The sequence below is a fragment of the Apodemus sylvaticus genome, chromosome 4, assembly GCF_947179515.1.
Source record: "Apodemus sylvaticus chromosome 4, mApoSyl1.1, whole genome shotgun sequence".
Classification (NCBI taxonomy): domain Eukaryota; kingdom Metazoa; phylum Chordata; class Mammalia; order Rodentia; family Muridae; genus Apodemus; species Apodemus sylvaticus.
The window spans coordinates 131,941,307-131,961,998 of NC_067475.1; the positions used below are offsets into that span (position 1 = coordinate 131,941,307).

At 40.5% G+C, this 20,692-nt stretch overlaps 1 pseudogene; it reads left to right on the forward strand.

Annotated features, from left to right (window-relative positions):
* The first annotated feature begins 931 nt into the window (after positions 1-931).
* LOC127683712 (heterogeneous nuclear ribonucleoprotein A3-like) lies at positions 932-3,046 on the forward strand (annotated as a pseudogene).
* The last annotated feature ends 17,646 nt before the right edge of the window (positions 3,047-20,692 follow it).

Consider the following 20,692-nt stretch of genomic DNA (forward strand, 5'->3'; position numbering starts at 1 on the left):
GGGATACCTAAGTCAAATAAACCCTTTCCTCTACCAAGTTGATTTTCGGTCATAGCATTTTAATCAAAACTTTGCTCCAGGACACGCCCACAGGCCAATCTAATGGAGGCAGTTTCTCAATTGATGTTCAGTCTTTCTCCATGTCTCTAGTTTATGTCAACCTGACTAAATCTACCAGAGCCACTAATGTGGTTGCATGGACACTTCACCGAGCAAGAGAAGAACAGCAGGAAGGCATCAGGTGAGATCACATCCGCCAAGTCAGACGGTACCCACTGAATGGCTAGACCTGCTCAGAGGAAACAGCGTGAGCGGACACCACCAGGCAGCCTTCCCCACTTACAGATGTTGGGGGAAGACCCCACCACACTGTTCAGTTGGTGGCTTATTGTTATAAAAGTCTAACGGGTGTGAGGGGTGAATGGCTTGTCCTTACTCCTCTCATTTTTCCTCTTGTCTTTCAGAAATACTCTGGCAGTTCTCAGGTAAAATTTCTTTGGTCCAGGTGTTTCTAGCAGTTGTATAAGGCACTTCAACCAAAGCTGGAAGCTGCAGGTTATCATTATGGTAAAGAAGGATAAAATGGAGGGAGAAAGCTCCTCTATGCAAATATAGGATTGAAAGGAAGAAAGAGTTAAAAGAAGACAGGAAGGAAAAGAGAATTGGAGGAAGAAACTATGCGAGACGGCTTAAGAGAATAACCTTCTCTTGAGTCACACGAGAGCATCCTTCACTCCCATTGGTGTCCACACTTCATGGCCCTGAGGACCCAGCCAAGTGTCACAAGGTGTGGCTCTGTGGTGTAGAACTCATAGAGCAGGAGCCTGGGTATGAACCCCAGGCCTGGAACAAAAGGAAATGAAGGGGGAGAGAAGAAGGGAGGGGGGATGGGAAGAGGAGGAGGAGGAGGAGGAGGAGGAGGAGGAGGAGGAGGAGGAGGAAGGGAAGGAGAGAATAGAGACCTGGGGAAAGGGAGGGGGAGAGGGAAAAGAAAGGAAAGCAGGGAACTGTCACTCAAAGCTCAGGGAACTGACCTCAGCTCTGACCTCACCTGATGCAACAGGTGACAACAACTGTTGCTTGGTTTCTGCTATTGTTTTCTTGTTTTGTTTTGTTTTGTTTTGTTTTTGTCTGGTTGCTTGCTTGGTTTTTCACTAAACTTCAGTGGAAATTTTTTTTTAATTTTTTTTTATTTGTTTGCTCTTCTTTTGTTGAAAATAGATTTTTTTCCTCACAGAATATATTCTGATTACAGTTCCCTTCCTTCCAGCCCCCTTAGCTGTTCCCACCTCCCCTGTCTCCAGATCCACACCCTTTCTACCTTGCCGGGCGGTAGTGGCGAACGCCTTTAATCCCAGCACTTGGGAAGCAGAGGCAGGCGGATTTCTGAGTTTGAGGCCAGCCTGGTCTACAGAGTGAGTTCCAGGACAGCCAGGGCTACACAGAGAAACACTGTCTTGGAAAAAAAATCCAAAAAACCATAAAACCAAAAAAAAAAAAAATCCCATAAAAACACAAAACCCAATCCATGATATGAAGAATAAAAAGACCTGTAGGAGAGAGACAGAGGCAGAGAGACAGAGAGACAGAGACAGAGAGAAAGACAGAAAGACAGAGAGTCAGACAGAGAGACAGAGACAAAGACAGAGAAAGAGAGACAGAAAAAATTTTAAAAATTAGATTGTTCTCGGTCCCATAATGAGCTCAAGTTGGAAGAGGTGAGTCTGGTCTCAAGACGAAGAGCCATGACTCAAAGGAAGCAGGTCATCTGAGGAAGCTGTTATCATAGGTGGTCTGAGCTTGGAAACCACAGATGATAGCTTAAGAGAACATTGTGAGAAATGGGGCACACTTACAGACTGTGTGGTAATGAGAGATCCCCCAAAAAGGGTTCCCAAGGCTTTGGTGTTGTGATTGACCCTTGTGTTGAAGAGGTGGGTGCTGCAATGTGTGCCTGCCCACACAAGGTTGATGGCCGTGTGGTGGAACCAAAGAGAGCTATCCCTAGAGAGGGTCCTGTAAAGCCTGCTTGGTGCCCATTTAACAGTGAAGAAAAGTTGTATTGATATTAAAGAGGATATTGAAGAATATAATATGAGAGACTACTTTGAAAAATATGGCAAGATTGAAACCATAGAAGTTATGGGAGGCAGGCAGAGTGGGAAAAAGAGAGAATTTGTTTTTGTAACTTTTGATGACCATGACAGTTGATAACATTGTTGTTCAGAAATACCACACTATTACTGGGCACAATTGTGAAGTGAAAAAAGGCCCTTCTAATCAAGAGATGCAGTCTGCTGGATCACAGAGAGGTCGCGGAGGTGGGTCTGGCAATTTCATGGGTCGCGGAGGAAACTTTGGAGTAGGTGGAGGAAATTTTAGTTGTGGAGAAAACTTTGGTGGAAGAGGTGGTGGTGGAGGAGGTGGTGACAGCAGGGGTAGTTATGGAGATGGTGATGGTGGATATAATGGATTTGGAGGTGATGGTGGCAGTTATGGTGGTAGTTCTGATTGCAGTAGTAGAGGAGGTTATGGAGGTAGTGGACGAGGATTTGCAAACCAAGGTGGTGGGTATGGTGGTGGAGGAGGAGGATAAGATGGTTACAATGAAGGAGGAAATTTTGGTGGAGGGAACTATGGTGGTGGTGGGAACTATAATGACTTTGGAAATTATTGTGGATAGCAACAATCAAATTATGAGCCCATGAAGGGGGGCAGTTTTAGTGGAAGAAGCTCAGGCAGTCTCCATGGTGGTGGCTGTGGATCTGGAAATGGAAGTGGTGATGTAGTAGCAGAAGATTTTAAAATAAAGCAGAAATGGCTACAGTTCTTAGCAGGAGAGAGAGTGAGGAGTTGTCAGGAAAGCTGCAGGTTACTTCGAGACAGTCGTCTCAAACGCATTAGAGGAACTGTAAAAATCTGTCACAGAAGGAACCGTGACCCAGAGTCAGGAAAGTCACTGCAGCTTAAACAGGAAATCCTTCCCGTTCAGGACCGGCACAGCCACAGTTTGCAAAAAGTGCAGCTATTGATTAATGCAGTGTAGTGTCAATTAGATGTCCATTCCTGAGGTCTTTTATCTGTTGTAGCATTTTCTTTTTCTTTTTCTTTTCATTACATCAGGTATATTGTCCTGTAGATTGTGGTAGTGGTACCAGGAATAAAAAATTAAGGAATTTTTAACTTTTCAAAAAAAATTAAATTAATTTAAAAAAGAAAAGGCCTGACACAACATTATGAGACAAGGAACCTCCAAAGGGGGAATTGAGTTCATTTTCTGTTGGCATCTACTGCAGGACATGCAGCCTACCCTTAAGAGTAGCTTGTTATTTGAATGAGACTCCTTTGGAGAAAACTAAATTTGCATTTGGAAGTGGTTATCAATTGGCGATTGCTTCTGGGTTAGGGATGGGGGCATACATCTATTTCCTTCAGACCTAGCACCCATCCGGTGTAGACCCCATAGGCCCTGTGGACACTCCCTCAATCTCTGTGGGTTTATATGGACATCAATCCAGTTGATTCACTGTGCCTTATTTCCTCAGTGTCCACCATCCCCTCTGGCATATACACTTTCTGCCTCCTCTTCTATGGGGTTCCCTGAGCTTTGAGGGGAGGGATTTGATGGAGACATCCCATTTAGACCTGTGTGCTCTGTGTGTGTGTGATGCCTGGCTGTGGGTCTCTGTGTCTGTTCCCATCTGCTGCATGAGGAAGCTTCTCTGATGATGACTGATCAAAGCACTCATCCATGAGTACAGCAGAGGAATCATTTCATTGCTGTTCCTTTAGGAGAACAGGAATACTTTGCTTCATCTTAAGTCCCTGAGTTATCTAATCTCAGGGTTTTGGTTGCCCAGGCAGCACTGGGTATGAGTTCCACCTCTTAGAGAGGGCTTTACGTCAAATCAGATATTGGTGGTTCCTCCCACAAGCTTTGTGCCACCATTGCACTAGCATATCTTACAGGCAGAACACCATTGTAGATCAAAGGTTTTGTGGTTAGGTTGGTGTGTGTTTCTACTTTGATGGTATGCAGAGTGTCTTCTGATACCAAGAGTACTAGCCCAGAGAGGTGAAGGCTCTAAGTAGGCATCAGTTTGACTTCTCCGAATTCAATGAGCTATATAGATGTTGTGTTTAGCAATAGGACCTTGGTGTTGGTGGATAGTGACCTACACCCTTGGCAACAGCCACGGTTGTTTGGAGAATTCCATAAGACCACTGTGGCCAATAACATAAGTAGATGAAAACCATCCTGGTACTGGAAACTTTATTTGGTAACAATGTCCAGTTGGGACTCTTTACCGATTTCATTTAGATACCCTTTGTATATGTCATATTAGTCAGGGTTCTCTAGAGTCACAGAACTTGTGGATAGTCTCTATGTAGTAAGGGAATTTGTATTGAAGACTTACAATTTGTAGTCCATTTCCCCCAAAATGGTCATCTGTGAATGGAAAGTACGATCTAGCAGTAGCTCAGTCCCACAAGGCTAGTAGATTCCAAGCAAAAGCAAGCAGGAGAAGAGTGAATCTTCCTTCTTCTAATGTCCTTATGTAGGTCTCCAGCAGAAGGTGTGGCCCGCATTAAAGGTGTGTACCACCACACCTGGATCTGGGATGTTTTGTCCCAGGATGACCTTGAACTCAGAGAACTCCTTGCCTTAGTCTCCTGGAATTCACAGCCACTATGCCTCAAGATCTCCATGCAAGGATCCAGGTCAGAAACTTGTGTCTCCCAGCTTCAAGATCTGAGTCACAGGTGAGCCTTCCAATTCTTGATTGTAGTTCATTCCAGACTCAAATTGACAACCAGGAATAGTCATTACTTACGTATATATTTTAGGAAGCTTCTACTATATTAGGTTTCCATACTACCTCTCAAATAGCCCTTAATTACCTGTCTCTCCCCATATTCCTTCCCTCATCCCCCCTTCCCTCTTTCTCTCCACTTGATTCCCAAGTGAATGGGATTTCCTCCCATTCTAGGCTCTCCCATGCATCTGTAACTATTTGTTCTGTTTTTCCTAGAGAGATCTATCTTCCTCCCTCATTCCCTTATTCTATTTGTAACATCTGTGGTTCTGTGGATTATTGCTTGCTTAGCACTGACTTAATGGCTAATGGTTAATACTAACATATAAGTGCTTATATACCACATTTGTCTTTCTGGCTCTGAGTTACCTCAGAATAATTGTTTCTTAGTTCCCTCCATTTGCCTGTAAATTTCACTTTTTAATGGTTGAATAATACTCATAATGTACCACATTTTCTTTATCCATTGATCTGTTTAGTGACATTTAGGCTGTTTCCAATTTCAGGCTATTGCAAATAGACTGGGAATAAACACGGTTTAGCAACAGTTTCTGTCACAGGAGGAAGCATCCTGTGGGTTTATGCCCAAGAGTAGCTTAGCTGGGTCTTAATGTAGATCAGTTCCCATCTTCCTGATTTCCATAACAACTGTACACGTTTGCAGTCTCATCAACAATGGATAAGTGTTTCCCTTATTCAATATCCTTATCAGAATGAGCTTCCATTTGTCTTATTGATCTTGGCCATTTTGATGGGTATAAAGTGAAACCTCACAGTTGTTTTGATTTGCATTCTCCTAGTGACTAAGAATTCTTTAATTTTTCTTTAAATGTTTCTTTAAGTGTTTCTTACCCATTTGACTCTCTGATTTTGAGAATTCTCTGTTTGGATCTGCACCTCTGTTTAAATTGGGTTGTTTGTTTTCTTGATAGCAGTTTGTTGGGGTCTTTATATATTTTGGATATTAGCCCTCTCTTGTATGTGTAATAGGTAAAATATATTTTTTTCCCATTCCATAGGCTGCTACTTTGTCCAAGGGGCAGCGTCCTTTGCCATTCAGAATCAGTTTCATGATATCCCACTTATCAATTGTTGGTCTTAGTGCCTGTGCTACTGGTGTTCTGTTCAGAAAGTTGTCTCCTATGCCAATGCCTTCAAAGCTATTTCCTCACCTTCTCTTCTGTCTGGTTCAGTCTGTCTGGTTTTATGTTGAGGCCTTTGATCCAGTTGGTCTTGAGTTTTGTGCAGAGAGATAAGTATGGATCTATTTGGATTTTTCTACATGCATTAAAATTTTTATTAATTACATTGATTATATTTTCTCCTCTCCCTACTCCTCCCAGATCCTTCTTACCTCTCTACATATCCAACTTCATGCTGGGCCCTGGGCCAGAAGGGTCCCATAGCCCCCCAAACATTACAAGCTGTGGCTAAGATGATTAGTCACTCTGTTGTGGTTCTTTAATCAATTAGGAGCAAGGTGGTTTCCACATGGGAGTAGAGCTTGGATCTCTCATCTTAGGACTTAGCCACATCTCTTGGGATGTCTACATTGCAGGGTCAGAGTTCTCTGAGAGGCAAATATTACCCATGCTCGGTAGCCTCCAAACTGTATTCAGTGGTGAAGCCTGTCAGAGAAGACTGGTCCCTCCCTGCCAGTTAGGGATAGGAGTCTGTTTCCTGTGACAAGAGGTGTGGCCTAGAGATTTGAAGCCTGGTATCTGGGGTGGGCTGTCACATCTGGCAATGATGAACACACAAGAACAACTAGGAAGACCCTCGTTTGAGCAGCTTGATTCTAATTAGGCAAGGAGGAGTTCTGAAAACATGGGTGAATCCAGCACTATGGCACATAGAATGGAGAATAAATATTACAACTCGAGGTGAAAGCTTGTATGTCCTTCTACAATCTAAGCCTGATCAGTTCTTTAACGCTAGTCCCCGGCCACACCCATTTCTCAGTCACCTCTGTCCTTAACTACCTGGACACTTGCAGCATCAGCAACCCCTGAATCACCTTCCACCCTGAAGTCCACACCAGCTGATCCTTCCATCTTGAGGTCCGTTTTATTCTCCATTCTCCCAAATGCATTCTGCAGTTCTTCCTGCTCAGAATCACTACAGATCATCCACCCATCTAGAAGAAACCCAGCACGGCGGCAAACCTGCTTCATCTCCCTGAGGGCACTACCATAGCCTGTTTTGCCCAGAGAAGTCATCCCTGCACACACGAATTAAGACAAGGTAATCCTTCCTACTGCAGAGGAAGCCTCTAGGCCCCCAAAGCCCATCTACACATGTCGTTATTGCCGGCGCTTTGTGACCATGCTGCAGCAGAATGACTGTAATTTTACCATCTAGACTGCATTTCAAGACCAGTCACATTGCTGAGGCCCAGATTTCTGGTGCATTTGCTTTGTTGCTTAAATAGACAATAATGAAGGTCATTACACCGTGAATCGTAATAATGTCCATCAAAATTCTTAGAAAGACTGCAACTACAACAGCAATGAAAACTGTGTAAGCTGGGCATTGAGGAGCGTGCCTGGTATTTCAGCACTCTGGAGACTTAAGAATCCTAGACCAGAATGGGCTATCTAAAGATACCTTGTCACTCACACACACACACACACACACACACCCTTTAGTTTTTGGTTTTAGTCAATAAACAAATTTTTAGAAAGCATTGCTAAATGAAAATAGAGATGAAAGGCCTTCTTTTTATTCCTGCTTTATCTTACTAGCTAGCATTATCTAATAAAATATTTAATTGTGTGTTCATCTTTTGCACATTAGGCTTTGTTAACAAGAAGCATGACTGTTTTGTTGTTGCTCCAATTTGTATGTGTTTTCCTAGTTGGGTCTTCAGAGCTGCCCTGGGAGATTTAAAGCTTTGCAAGAGGTTTAGCCTTCAGGTGAAAGAACCAGGGCTGCTTCTCTAAATAAACAAATAAAAATAAAAAATAAAACCTGAACTTATTGAAAAAGATGAGCCTGGAAGCCAAGTGCGCGGTTATCAAACTTACCTCACCTGCCCTAACAAACCCGCTTTCAAAGACACTGTTTCCTGAGCTCCACTCTGTGCTGGGAATCTGTGTTCCCTTACACAAGAGCAAGACAACAGTTGGGAAAGGAAAGGCCCTTTCCTCTCCCTAAGACCTGGCTTCTCTCAGCAGCTGTTATTTTTAAGCAGCTTGCAAGGGGATGGCTGATCAAAGGCTCCGAGCAGGAGGAGCCGGCCAGCAGCGCAAAGCTTCCTGAGAGTTGCCTCAGGAAGGGCTCCTGACGCAGACCAGAATAGCAGCAGGCCAGCTGCAGGCTGCTTCGGGTGCCCTTGAACCAAAGAAAATCGTTCCAAATAATTTTTCCCTTCTTTGAGGTCCCTGGATGTCCCGCTGGGGCCTTTAAGCAGCCACATGCTCCTTGCACAAAAGCGGCCCTAAGTGGGCGTCCTATAATGTGCTGGGAATAAGGGACTCGTCCTCTTCCGTGGGCAGAATGGTCCATTCACAGCCAGCTTGCTTGGGATGCTAGCTGAGCCTGCAGTCAGTAACGCTGAAGGGCTATTTATTGGCTTAGAAATCCTCAATTAACGATTGAAATGGTTAATTTAAAAAGTGAATCCAACACTGAGCTCTGCCAATAATACTGCTCACGTGACTAACTAGAATGTTTATCTAAAGACTAAGTTCAGTACTTACTTACATCATTTTCTATTAGATATGAACCTAGAAATACCATGACCTATATGTTTTTACACCATTACTATAGTATTATTTAATGTCCATATATTTCCAAAATGCTACTGTGTAGATAGCTTTATTTCATTCACATTGAAACTCTGGTTGTCCCCAGAATAACACTTTGAATGGAAGAAAAAAATACAACGCTCTCTTATTAATGTTTTTTTCTGAATCTGCTAATTGTACATTTGAAATAAGACCAGTAGATTTGATTTAAAGGGCACTTCTTCATACATAGGTCTTTTTTTTAATGTCAAATACACTTAGCTTTTGGAAACAATATACTTAAAATTAAAAGATATATTTTGTTCTACAAAATAAAGTACCTTAAAGCTGATAATTCACTCTAGATCTAGTTTAAAGATCAAACAATCTAACAGATCTTTAAATGTTTTTTATACATTTACCCTTCTTAGTAGACATATAGTTTGTTAATGTTAAATGCAGGCAAAATAGTAATCAAATTGTAAGTACATTCAGGGTCAATTTATTTAATTAATAGACCATAATATTAATCTCTTCATCAAAAAAGTGTCCTGTAATAAATTACTATGCTAAAAGGTGTTTAATAAATGAATTTCTACATTCGCATAAAATTAACTGACTTCTTGTGGATTCAGAATAATTTTACCAACAGAGTCAAGTATATTAATTGTAGACCTTAGGAGGTAAGGCACGTGTAAATAGTAAAAATCCAAAAGTCACTTCAGAAAATTGCTAGTGTAAATGCAGCACATTTCTAAAATAATCAAGTTTTAAAATAGCTGATTTTGGAAGTCCTGTTGCTCTATGTTAAATTCCTAAAAGCTTTTTAGCAAAGGGAATCAAGTTATCAAAATTAATTGCTTCTCAATCACCAAAAAAAATGTGATATTGGGGGGAGGCTATATGGCTATATTTACTTTTTCCATATCTTGCAAACTTTCTCATGGCTCATAAGAACAGAGCTTGTATTAAAATCTAGCCTCATCCCCCTGAGTCAACCCCATGCTACGTTTTGGTTTTTACCTTCTTGTCTTAATAAATGTGGGTGCTGACTACACAAAGCTCCTCTGTGCTTAGCCAAGGAACTCAAAGAAGATTAGAACCAGGGCTTGGATTTTAAGCCACGCTAACTCAAGACTAATTTTTCACCAGTGTTGTAGGTTAATAACTGCTATTTCCTCTATTACTTGAATTTAATTAAAGCAGTGGGGCATAACATTCTGTAAAACCAAGCAATAAGAGGAAATAACAGAGTTTGCCCTCTAATATAAATGTAATGGTAATTACTGCAGTCTCCTTTTTAAAATAATGCTTTTGGTAGTTTCCCAAATGACAAAAAACACCTCTTTCCCTCTCTTCTCCTGCGACTAGCAAGATCCAAGGTCAAGCACAAATTATACCATTGGCTTATATGCCTAAAAGCATGTGCACCACATCAGCCTTAATATAGAAACACATTCTATTCCGAATAAAACACCAGAGGCAGGCAGGAAATCTGCAGTTATAAATTACTCAAGTGAAAGTGGCTATTGAAAATGTCAACCAGAAATGCTGCAATCCAGAAAAGCTGGTCCACCTCGTTACAGATAAAAATAAAACCATTGGCACAAGGTGCATGAATCTCCAAAGTAAATACTTAAGCAAAGTGCAAGAAAACAGTCCGGCTGGCATCCAGCCTGCTCGCTTAAAGGCTTGCTTTTGAGATGTTCCTTTCTAAAAATTTGCTCCCGCTCTGTCAAACTCTATTACAGTGTTTTACATACACACTTGGTGATTATTCCTAGTTGATAAGCATGTTTTCCAAAATTTTGGCAGGAAGTATTAACTTCCGTTTTATTACATGTCTGCTTGGTCCTCTGTAGCACCAACGCATGTTGGCCGTCTCTTTGGAAACCAGTGTTGGCCAACTGAAAATTCCTGACCGTGCAGTCAGCTTGCTGAGAACCAGTTCCAGACTAGACTTTGTGGATGCCTGGCCCTTCTGCATTTTGCCAGTGCTCCTAACCTTGAACACCCAGCTTATAACACAACCACTCTTGCTTCAAATTCAAGTGTGTTGTTACTTGTCATCTTTTCAGAGTCAGCTTACAAACACAAAAATCTGCCTACACACTGTCAATCAGCCAGATTTCCATAGATTGTTTTTCGCGATCATAATACCCTGTGTGTGAACCTCAGGACTCATTTCTTCTGGTTTTTAAAAGCACAAGTCCTTGGTAGGTACCCACATTTTCTCACTTATGTTTATTTACAAAATAGAGGAACGACTTTGATCCAATATGATTTAGACAACTGGGTAGCTTTCACCGTTATTTAAGAAACCCAAACTGCTGATCAGCCTCCTGTCCCACATACTGTGAAGGCCAAGGTCAAAGCTTTGAGGCTACCATGTGCTTTGCTCCTAGTGGTAGCTGGGAGAACTATAGTGATAACTCATTCTTCAAAAGAGAATGCCAGCCAGCCAAGCAAATATAATTGTCACCTCATCCAAAAAGCACAGGCCAACTGTCTAGAACCAACTTAAGGGAGCAAAGCTTCACATTGGATCACCATTGCAGGGGATAGAGTCCATCATGGGAGGACTCTAGCAGCCAGAGAAGAGGGCTAGCTGGTCACATCTGAGGAGACAGACAGACAACGGGACCAGGCTGTAACGGCCCAAGCCCCTACTCCCACATACAGCTAGCAATGTCTTCTATTGTGTCTCTACCTCCTAAAGATACTACACACTTTCTAAGCAGCACTCGCAGCTGGGGACTAAACACATGAGACTATGAGAGACGTTTCTCATTCGAATCATAGCACACGCCTTATCTTAAAGGAGCCTCAAATCTTTTTCACCCTACAAACGATGGAGAGCTTCAAAACTTCAGCCAGACTCTAGAGACATTTCAGGAAAAGGGAAATTTACTATTTAACTTATGATGATTGTCAGAAACCCAGAGCGAGGCACAGACATAGAACGCATCCTCCCAATCCGTGGCTGTCTCACTCCAACTATGCACACGGAGGCATAGATCCTGAAAGATGCTCCCAGGTTGACGTGAAGGAACAGAAAACCCAATGGCCTCTGTGGCTCTCCAAGAGCACAGAGATGGCTGCGACCTTCTTTCTACTCTACAACCAAATAAAATGAAACAAGCCAAGCTTTTGCAGCACGGGCTTCAAAGTACTCTCATGAACTCCCTTCCAAAGCAAGTCATTTCAAAAATCCTAACTTTGGATACTTAGGGGTTCATGTGCTTGAAATATCAAAAATACTATCCAAAGCCAAAAGTCATACTTATAATTGCTAACAAAATCAAATGCTAGCTTCAAGAGGTGTCACCTACAAATTGAAAAATAAAAGGTCTGTATGTGTTTCTGTGTATGTGTGTGTCGATGTGTGTCAGTGTCTATCTATGTCTGTATCTATGTCTGTGTGATGAGGGTGGAGAGTATTCCTAAGTTGGGATGCAGTGGTATCCATGTGTGATAGCACATTGTCTGGCTATGCTCAAGGACCTAGGTTGAATCAGCACCACAGCAGAGCATAAAAGATAAAATCAAAATTTCTTGGAAGTTATTCCTAGGTGAAAGAAAAGACAATTTGTCATTTGTTTATTACACAAATCCATTTCTGTGTGTATACTTGACAATATAATGAAACCAGTCAAAAGAAATTAAAAACTCATGAATGGTCAGAGGCATTCAAAGCCACTCATGTACAGAATATGAAGAATAGAGAAGGATACAGTCAAGTTAAAGATGACCTGAATCTAGAAAAATAACTTGAGCCAGAGAATAACATACTAGTTATATAAATGAGCATGTTTTCTACACACTAACTATAAATAGAGCTAACTAGTCCATATTAAAACAATTATTTAAATAATGGGGAAAGTATCTCCTGTCCCCAAACCCAACATCCTCATCACTACATGAGGAAGGTCAGTTTCCTGCTGCATCCTACACTTAAAAGTGTTTAGAATTGTAACTGTGGATGATTAAATTGCTCTTATCTCCCCAGTGGCATCACATGCTACATACCCTGGATTCTCAAATGAAAGACACACATATACCGCCTTATATTTCATATGCCCTAATCAGTAAATGACTGGGTCACTTCAATCCTCCATGTTGCTAGCACTTTCCCCCTTCAATATTCCTGAATCATTAGTTAACTTATATCCCACCTTGCTGCCCCAGACCCAGGCCTGCAGCCTTCCTCGGCCATGATTCCTGACTCTTACCTGTTGGCAGTCTCTCTGTCTCTCTGTTCTACACTTCTTAGGCCTGGACCTTCTCCTTCCCTGGCATGGTGCCTTCTTCTCCTCCTGCTTCCTTGCCCAGGAATCCTGGTAATCTCAGCCATTGACTACTGGCCACTTCATTTACCAATCAGAGCCAGTGAAGGGACCCTCGGCATCTCACATATGAGATTCCCCTACAGTTTTGGAAACCCACGTAACATAATGCAAGCATTAAACCAAATACACAACATTTCCCACTTTCCGTCAATTAAGAAGGCCTTTTCTCTCAGATATACAATGAACATAGTTATAACAGGTATGTAAACTATAAAGTATGATATACACTAAAAATATCCAATACATCAATTTTGTCAATTTAGGTACCCTAACTTAGAGAGTTTACAATTCTATACTTGAATTGTGTTTTGATTTTAACTTTTATTACCATATGAAAAACATCCTTTCAAATCTACATCTTTCTCAATGCTAAACAACTTAAGTTTGATTATGAGCCTATAACTAGTATTCAACCCCATCAGAGATCCAAGAATGAATTAAATATTATCTGAATATATAGGAAGCACAAAAACATAGCTTCTAAAATGTAAACAAATTACAGAGACAGCTAAATACCTGGATAGTCCCCTATTCCTCAAAACATTGGAACATCTTTCTTCAGCCTTCTGGCCCAGAACCATCCAAAAGACCTTATGTGAAGCAGGAACTACAAAGGACTATCTTACTCTGTCTTGGCAAAGCTAAGTTGTCCACTGTCCTGCACTGTGTGCCCTTTCCTAGAAAGTATTTTTTTTTTTTGTCTGTAGATGAATTAGGGCAATTCTTGCCTAGTGGCTTCCTTGCCACGACTGGAACAACTCCATATGAAGGTCATGATGTCCCATATCTTCTTTGAATAGTAAAGAGGACAGGAGCAGACATGTCTCTTAGTCAAAAATCTAATAATAATGAAATGTTTATAAATGCTATATTCTGTGGATTTCTGACCCTTTGGAAGACTGTATATATAAAGTATATTTGAACTGTTAAACCTTGACTACTCTTGGCTATTTCTATTTGAATAATATTGAAAATACCTTATTATACTTAAATCAGAATTTAATATTACCATGAGTTTACTATATGGCCCTTTACTTGAATTACTTAACCATCCTGAACAGTTTGAAATAGCAGCTATTAGAAGGAGTGTGTCAAAGTCTTGTATTCTTAAATGCATTTCATAGGCACAATGCCTATTTGAGAGTAGCAATATTAATTTCAAATTTTGTATCAATATACAAAGATTTATAATAGTGAAAACCTTAAATATGTATTAATATATAAATTCTGTACCAATGTAAGAAATTATTACTTCAATGTGTATCAATCATAATAATTTCTACCAATATAAAATTATGGCTATACAATGTTTATATTTAAAAATAAATTTAGTTATTTATCCCACATATTTCCTCCCTGTTCAAAATTATGACCATTTCCAAATTATCCCTTAAGATAAAAACCTATCTATAATTTATATTTAAAAAAATAACCATAAACAGATACCCAAACCCAGGGGATTGGGATAATGACTCTCCACAACTTCTTCCTGCTGAATTGGGGTGAGGAAACTTTTTTAAAGGTGTGGGGTAAGAAAATTAGAAAAAATGGTTAAAGTTAAGAAAGCTAGCTTTAGCATCTGTTATGCAGTCTCTGCATGCTTAGAAGAGTCAGGACTTAACTGAAGTTCTGACTGGATCTGTCTTGGAAGGCTAGATGAACAAACTCCATCAGGAATCAGCAACTACTCCTGAAGCTGTTCTGGAAGCAAGTTTCTGGACAGTATCAGGAGACAGGTAGCTGGAACAGCAGGTCATTTCAGCATCTCCACAAATGAATCTCATCAGAGCTGCACACTCTGCAATACATAAATCTGTCCTGTTTGATTTTCTCAAATTTTTCTGTAGCCAAGATCTTCAGAGAGTCTTCCCCTGTCATATCACTGATCCATATCACTCTGGAAGGTATCCAAAGCCTTTTCTTCTTTCCTATTTATACAAATACAGAATCTCTCTTCCAAAATAGCATGTCCTTTGTCCAACAACCCAAAATCATCAAAGGTATAGATTGATTTAATTTAGCAGCCTCCTATAGAGGCTATCTATATAGATATAGCCTCCTATAGCCTATCTATATAGATATAGATATAGATATAGATATAGATATAGATATAGATATAGATATAGATATAGATATAGATATAGATATAGATATAGATATAGATATAGATATAGATATAGATATAGATATAGATAGATAGATAAATAGATCCCTTTTCTCTTTGTGTAACTTGAATTAACATCCTTTGCTGTTTTTAACTTCTATTAAATTCCCTTTTATATTTCTGTATGAGCCTATTTCTAGTCTAATAATTTATCATACCAAGATAAGTATTTCCAGAATTCCCATGGAGCCCATTTTTCTCACTCATTCTCCCTTCTGTGGAGATTAATATCTCTTTATTAATATTTGTTGAGATAGGTTTCTCTCTATCTCCATGCCTTTGTTTCCTACATTTGAGATCAAAGGCCTGGATTTCTTTATTCCATGTATACTTAAAAACACTTAAACAATTCCCACTATATCTCCCTTTTATCCTTAAGAACAATTTAGCAAATCTTACTTCTCTCTCTCCTTTATCTGTAGGAAGCAGGCAACCTCTGCCATCTGCCCCCCTCTCTCTGCCTTCTGAGCAGCCTATCTCTTTGCATAGCAGGGGCTCCTAGCACTGCATAGCTCAAACTCTCTGAAGCAGTTAAAAACCTTTGAGAAGGGCCTGGGGTAAATCTCCACCACCCAGTTTTGTCCTGGTCATCCTAGGGGACTTTGCTATGTCCCAGCTCACACCATGAACCCCAGAATTATGCCTGTCAGTTCAGCATGCCTTTTGTTCTAGCTCCGAACCTGCATGGCTTGAAGAGGAACCATGTAGCTCAGGCGAAACCCACAGATATGCCAAGAAACCAATCTCCCCCACCTCCTCATCTCATGCCAGGGCATGTTTTCCATTTGAGAATCTCCAACTAATTTGTAATAGTGAGTTTAACCCTGCAGGTTGGACACCATAGTAGCTGTAGTTGATTAAACCACTCTTATTTCCACAGTGGCAGCATGTGATTCCCACCCCAATGCTCTGGATTCTCAAATGAAAGACACACACATGCAGCCTTATATTTAATATGCCCTAATCAGCAAAATGCCTGGGCCGCTTCAATCTTCCACATTGCTAGCACACTCTCCCCTCCAATCATTCCTGAATTATTACTTACTAATACTTATTTCCACCCTGGATGCCCCAGACCCAAGCCTATAGTCTTCCTGGGCCACGATCCCCTACTCTTACCTGTTGGCAGTCTCTTTGTCTCTCTGCCCTACACTTCTCAGGCCTGGACCTTCTCCTTCCCTGGGTATGATGCTTTTTTCCTCCTCCTGCATCCTTGCCCAGGAGTCCTAGGAGTCCTGCCTCTGTCTTCCTGCCCTGTATTGGCCACCAGCAACTTTATTTACCAATCAGAGCCAGCTAGGGTCAGGGACCCTCAGTGTCTCACATATAGGATTCTCATGCAATTTTGGAAGCCCAAATAACATAATGCAAGCATTAAACCAAATTCACAACATAGAATAAGACATTTATTTTGCTTATTTTATTCTGTTCTTCTATTTTTATTTACTTTTTTAGATGTATATGTGTATGAAATGCATGTTTGCATATGTGAATATGTATGTGTGTGGATACGCAGGTTCATTGAAGCCCAATACTAATGTTGACTGGGTGTCTTCCTTGATCACACTCCACTTTAGATATGGAGAGGGAGCATTGGGCTTTTGGAGAATGTTTTGAGAGTGACGGCTTGCACACTTTTCCTGGCTCTGCTTGGTTCATCTCATTTGATAAACATAGCCTCCTACTGAGCCTAGAGCCCCTCAATTCTAGGTCACCTACCTAGCCAGCTTGCCCAGGAGAGTCTATCTCTGCCTCCCAAGACTGTGATCATGGGCAGCCACTACACTGCCCAAATTTGATGTAGGTACTGAGATGTAAACTCCAGCCCTTAAACTTGCAAGGCTAGCACTTTATCTACCAAGCCATCTTCCCAGCTCACAAACAATGGTTGTTTAATATTCTTGAACATATAAAATAAAAATTGTAGACCACATTAAGTGCTTATCACTTAGAAACTTGAATCCCCTTTAGAGTCCTAGAAAATCCTTCCCTGACTCAAGGTTCCATCAATGAGCTAGTGACTTTGCTGTGAGTCTCCTGTCTCATTTTTCCTAGTCATTCATTTTTGCAATTTCCTTGTTAATGTTAATAATAGAAATTATTTAACTCGGTTGAGTGCAAAGTTGACTTCCCAAAACACATAAATTTTTATTTTTTCTATATAATAAGAATGTTAATGAACAGAATTGACTGTGTTGATCCTTTTAACCACAAACACTTGACTGGAATAGGCAGAATAGAACCCAGTTTTTCAAAATGTATATGAAAAAAACAAGTAAAACCACTGTGGAAATGAGTCTAGAGGTTCCTCAGAAAATTGGACATAGTACTCCCTGAGGACCCAGCTATACCACTCCTGGGTATATACCCCAAAATACTCCAACATATAACAAGGGCACATGTTCATAGCAGTCTTATTTATAATAGCCAGAGAGAACCCAGATATCCTTCAACAGAAGAATGGATACAGAAAATGTGGTACATTTACATAATGGAGTACTACTCAGCTATTAAAAATGATGAATTTGTGAAATTCTTAAGCAAATGGATGGAACTAGAAAATATCATCCTAAGTAAGTTAACCCAATCACAAAAGAACACACATGGTATGCACTCACTAATAAGTGGAAATTAGGCCAAAAGCTCCAAACACCCAAGATACAATTCACAGACCACATGAAGAAGGGAGACCCAAAGTGTGGGTGCTTAGATCCTTCTTAGAAAGGGGAACAAAATACTCACAGGAGCAAATATGAAGACAAAGTGCAGAGTAATTTTTACTTTTCAAGCTACAGGAATCAGGACTAGGAATTAAGAAGCTTCAGAGTAGTGCATAATTGTGCTAAGTCTGAAAGTATCCTGAGCTGGATAGAACCTACCCATGTGTGCAGATGTGTGTTTGCTCCTGAGCTACTGACCCAATGTGTCCCTCCTTGCAGACGTCTATTAGTTAAAACAAATGCATCCAAACATTTTTGTTAAAACAAAATAGAGAAAACCTGAACACGATCCACCCTTAGTTAGAAAAAGATAGCCACACACCTCTCTTTTCTTCCAGTAAATGGTTATTGGAGTTTTATGTCCCCAGAGGCCGTGCTTAATTTTTTTAAGAGACACAAAAATAAACATAAACTCCATGTGCTGTTCCCTCTGTTTGCAAGGACTGTGACCTTTGACTTTTCAAGTTTTTTCCAAGCTGAAGTCTGGCCATTGGGCGTTTGGAGAATGTTTTGAGATTTACAGCCTGAAAACTCTCCCTGGCCCGTCTTGGTTCATCTCATTTGATAAACGTTAACTGTTAAACAAAGTACAGCCTCTGCAAAACACCCAGTAGGTTATCTGGCTTTATAGCAAACTGGAGTTTGTTTGCACAAAGAATTAATGAGAGGCGTTCTGAAGGACTTCAGTCTCCTTTTCTTCCCTCAGACAAACTATTTGCAATCCTGATACTAATGAAGGCAAACACAAGAGACTGGCTTTCTAATGTATAATATGCTTAGTCCTGCTAGCTTTTAAAACAGAAAAAGATGCTTCTTCTAAAGGATCTTTTGAGAGGCTTGATGTCTGGCCATTGACGGTTCTATTAGGTTTATACAACCCAGGGAACCACCTAGGACTGGAGTTCTAGCTGGAAACATTTTGTTTATTATTATTATATATTAAAAAAAAGCCATTTCCTTAAGCAGTATTTCTGCCTTGTAATTTAATGAGTAGTCCTATGACCACTGCACTGTGGTTTCTCTTTCCTGGAGAATATATCTTTACTGTTCGAATCAGTTGGGACTAACACGGTTCTAGAAATATTCTGAGTTCAGGAAAAGCTTCCCTTTTATTGTTCCAAATGCACCTTAAATCATCATTGGACAAAAACATCTGTCACACTTGCCAAGCCACCCCCTGGGAGTAGATCTCGGACAGGCCAGTCGTCTTGGATGAGATAGATCATGAGTCTTCAGAATACTTCGAGAGGTCCTCCCACCCACTCCAGGTCAGAATCTGGGCCACATCTGAGACAGAAGCATTTCGTTGCAATCTTTGAAACGGAACCCCAGTCTCTATTGCTGAGTGCTAGCATCCTAAGGGGACACAGGTGGACTCTTAAATAAACTTTCTCATTAAAAATTAAGATAACTTGACTTGGTAATAATTCATGGGCAGGCTCAAACTGGTCCTATCATTTGGCTTATAGGTCTAAAATCCTTGGAAGTATATTGCAGTGATTTGGGTACGCCACATGTCACAAAGAAAAATATTCAGAAGCATTTACACTACAATGGAGAGTTAACAAGAAAACTCTCTGTGCCATAGGCATCTGTTGGTTGCCTCATAGCAAAGTCCCCAAACACATTGGAGAATTTGAATGTGAGTTATGGGTGGTTTGTTTTTGCTTTTGTTTTTTTGGTTATTTTTGTTTTTTAATTTAAATAAAACAAAGAACCACAACAAAATAAAGCAAAGAAAACCAGGCAGTCCCAAATTTCTGACCTTTGCTGTGACGAGAAATGGCTGTTTCAGTGTATTTAAATGCGCATATCCAATGATAAGTCCCCATGTAAAAGAGGCATTTTTTAATAAGTGAGAAAATTATTGTTCTGGAAAATAATTCCTGCTATCAAGACAGAATTTCTAAAACAGATGTTTGGCAATGACCTCAGATTATGCAATTGCACCCCTGAGAAAACTTTCAGTGTGTCAGTCCCTAGCTTTCTCACCTGCAGATTTTGAAAATCAGATGTCACCTGGTTTGTAGGAATATATGTTTATTGATTTGCTAACAGAGTAAAAGTTTTACATCTATACTTAAATGAAACATATCGTTTTGTTTTTTTTTTTTTATTTTCTTGTACTCTCCCCTTCTCCTTGACTTCAGTGAGCTTAGATGGAGCATTCCCCAGCCTTGGACTTTGAAACTGTGCCTAAGAGGGACACTGACTGTTATTTGAAGCTATGGTTAAATCAGGAACTCAAGTTATTGGCTTTGTGACTATTTTGCAAGCAAGTTCTCAGCCATTGGTTAAGGAACTTCAATGATTTTAGATGAAATAAGAGGTTTAACTACACACACACACACACACATACACACATACCTGCATGTGTGTGTGTGTGTGTGTGTGTGTGTGTGTGTGTGCAATACAAATTTGCTCTAATTTTCCTTCTGTTGCTACGATAAATATCAAGAGCAAAAGCAGCCTGGGTGGGGGAAGGGTCAGTTTGAATTACAGGTCATAGGGAACCTGAGGTTGAACCAGAAACCGAGGAGGAACACTGATTCCTGGCTTGCTTCACATACCAGGTCTTTGTGTCCACAGTGACTGAGCCCTCCCACATCAACCATCAATCAAGAAATACCTCACAAATATGCCCACAGGCCCATCTGATCCATTTCAAACCAGGCAATTCTTTACTTGAAGGCCTCTCTTTTCAGGTGTGAAATGTTGACAATAAAATTAACAAGAACAATATTTTTCCAGAAAACTGATTCACCCAAGTATTAGTATTGGGACCCCCCAGACTAGAACTCACCCCTGGGTAGGACTCACCCCTACAGTTGAAGGAGGTATATTACACAGAGCCCAGTGATCTTTAGTAAATAGCCATCATCACAGACTGACAACATTATCCACGTCCATCCGT